We start from the raw sequence: 3,180 nt of genomic DNA on the forward strand, positions 1-3,180 counted from the left end.
AGTCGAGGGAAATTTTGCAATTTTAGAATTATTCATGAAGATTTGCCGCGGCGAAGTTTGTTCTTTGCCGCAGTGAAATGAGTCACGTTCAAGAGTTATTTTTACTTCGTCGCCGCGGCAAGATTTCTTCTTCGCTGCGGCGAAGTCTGCAAATCCCAATTCTTGTAAAACACACAGTTTCATTTTTAGGAAAAGTTTTAGGTTTTTGGGCGAGGTATACAAGCGAAACTTTACCATTTTGAGAGGAAGTCGTGTTTTTCCTTAGTCTAGAATAGCCTTTTCATCTTCTTAGTTGAGATTTGATGAATTTGTGTTGAAAAGTGAGAAGATTTGGGATTGAATCTAGTGGATTCTACAACTAGGAAAGATCTCTTGTCTTTTCTCTCATTTTATCATGTTGAACTTTGTGTTTATTGTTTTTTTTTTTTTTTTTTTTTTTTTTTTTGCTTATTGTATTGATTTAGCTATGAACTAACCCATTTTGGGTTAGGGTTTTGATGTAGTTCGGATTCTCATGGATTAAGCAAGTGATTTTTATTATTTTCATATGCTATTGCAATGATTGTGGGGTTATTCTGATTTTAATGTTATTAATTGATGGACATGATGAGATTGAGAAATAATTCATGTTAAGCTTCTTGGGTAATCACCATTGTAGTATTAAATGCTAGAGATAGATTTAAGAATCAATGAAATCAATCTAGGATTCTAGGTGCTTAATGAGCTTAGAACTATTAATCTTCAATTTGTTGGGTGCGGAAGTTTAATAGGGAAAAGTAGGAAAACATAGCCTGAGAAGGTGTGTTTACAATTTAGAGAATTAGATTTACAATCAATGCATGTGAATATGGAAATATCATAATCTGTAGGTTTAATCCATAGAGTCTGAATGAAATCAAAACCCTACCCGTTGTTTTAAAACAGATATTACCTTGTTTTTAATCTTGCTTTCATAATTTAGCTTTGAATATTTAGAAATTTTGTTTTAGTTTTAAGTTTAAATTTTCTCCCATTAATCCAAACAAATTCGATTGCTCCAACTTGAAAACAGTAGAAAACTTAGTGCTTAGCAACCAATCCTTGTGGGAACGATACTCACTCATCACTTTATTACTTTGTGCGACTAGTGCACTTGCTATTTATGCATGCTGTATTAACAACGCACCAAGTTTTTGGTGCCATTGTCAGGGATTGAGTTTGTGTTAACATTAAATTTTTCTTGTGTTAGCTAGATTGGAGTTTTATTTTTGCTTAATTGTTGTTTGTTTAAATTTTGTTATTCTTTTAGGTTAGTTTGTGATCTCACTCTCTCTATTTTTCTGTGTAGTTTATCCAAAGAGCAAGACGTCAGCCAGTGGTTCTTGTTGATCCTGAGATAGAAAGAACCACTTGAAGACTGAACAGAGAAAGAAGAGAAAGAGAAGCTACAGTTGAACTAGAAGTCATAGTTGTAGAGATGGCAGAGAATAGAACACTGAGGGAATTCTCAGTTCCCATAGTTGAAGGCAGTGGGTCAAGTATTACTAGATCAGCGGTACAAGCCAACAACTTCGAGATAAAGCCAGTAATCATCCAGATGATCCAACAATTGGTTTAGTTCAGGGGTGATTTAAAGGAAGATCTGAATCTACACATTGCAAATTTTTTGGAGATTTGTGATACGTTCAAGTCAAACAGAGTGTCAGATGATGCAATCAGATTGAGACTATTCCTATTTTCATTGAAGGATAAAGCTAAGGGATGGTTACTGGCACTATCATCAGGAACAATCACCACATGGAATGATTTAGCACAGAAGTTCTTGACCGAATTCTTTCTTTCAGCCAAGTCAGCAAAGTTGAGAAATGATATCACGTCATTTATTCAGGAAGAGTCAGAATCATTGTATGAGGCTTGGGAGAGATACAAAGAATTATTGAGAAGGTGTCCACATCATGGGTTGCCAGTTTGTATACAAGTCCAAACATTTTATAATGGATTAACGGTGAATGTGCAAACTATGGTGGATGCAGCCTCGGGAGGAGCACTACAGAATAAGACTCCGGAAGAAACTCACGAGTTGCTTGAGGTTCTAGCAAGCAACAATTATCAAAGACCTAATGAGAGGGTGCAACTGAAGAAATCTATGGGTCTTCGTGAAGTTGATGCATATACAGCCATTTCAGCCCAACTGACAACACTTCAGAAACAGTTGGGAAGTATGCAGGTAAATTCCATTCAAGCTCCTCAATTAACTTGTGATTTTTGTGTAGGTAATCACGTGAGCAGTGACTGTCAAGTAGGGAACATGTTTGCCTCAGCATCATCATCATCGGAGCAGGTTAACTACTTGGCTAGAAATCAAAGGCAACCGAACAATCCGTACTCCAGCACATATAATCTTGGTTGGAGGAATCACTTGAACCTATCTTGGGGCAATCAAAACCAATAGAATCATCAAAAAATCAATGGAATCAAAGGGCATTGCCAAACAACCAAACAGGGGTGAAAAACCAACAAGGAGAGCAAAGGGTGACAAAATTGGAGGACATGTTTGGAAAGTTTATGCAAGAGACCACGAGTTTTATGAATGAGATGAGAACGAATTTTAGAAATCAGGGGGCTTCCATTTAGAACTTGGAGGTACAAGGGGGTCAGTTGGCTGACAAGTTGAATGAGAGACCACAAGGCGCACTGCCGACCAACATAGTGACTAACCCACCAGAGCAAGTGAACGCAATAACCTTGAGAAGTGGGACGGTCTTGGAAGGGGTGGAACAATCAAGGAAAGAGAAAACCCCATCAAGGAAAAATGAAGAATCTGATGAGGAAGTTGATGAAGAAATCATTGCTGAAGAGAAACCACCTAGTCCTAGGGAGGATGAGCGGAAGCGGGAAGAGAGGCAAAAGAGAAGGAAAGAGAAATTGCCATTTCCCGAGATACCACCAGAATTGGCACATCACACTCCACCCATGCCTTTTCCTCAGAGGCTCATAAAAGAAAAACAGGATAAGCAGTTCATTAAATTTCTTGATGTATTTAAAAAACTACATATTAACATTACTTTTGCAGATGCATTGTAACAGATGTCGAGCTACATGAAATTTCTCAAGGAGATCTTATCAAACAAAAGGAAGTTAGAGGATGAGGAAATAGTGATGCTTACAGAGGAGTGCAACACCATTCTCTAGAAGAAGCTA

The 3,180-nt window shown here is 37.5% G+C and overlaps 1 non-coding gene across 1 annotated transcript; it reads right to left on the reverse strand.

Moving 5' to 3' along the window:
* Window positions 1–1,834: 1,834 nt before the first annotated feature.
* Window positions 1,835–1,941, reverse strand: LOC116119140. Its single transcript, XR_004126329.1, has one exon. It is a non-coding gene; the product is annotated as a small nucleolar RNA R71 (small nucleolar RNA).
* Between the last annotated feature and the right edge of the window lie 1,239 nt (window positions 1,942–3,180).

This window comes from Pistacia vera, unplaced genomic scaffold (genome assembly GCF_008641045.1).
Source record: "Pistacia vera cultivar Batoury unplaced genomic scaffold, PisVer_v2 Contig874, whole genome shotgun sequence".
Lineage (NCBI taxonomy): Eukaryota > Viridiplantae > Streptophyta > Magnoliopsida > Sapindales > Anacardiaceae > Pistacia > Pistacia vera.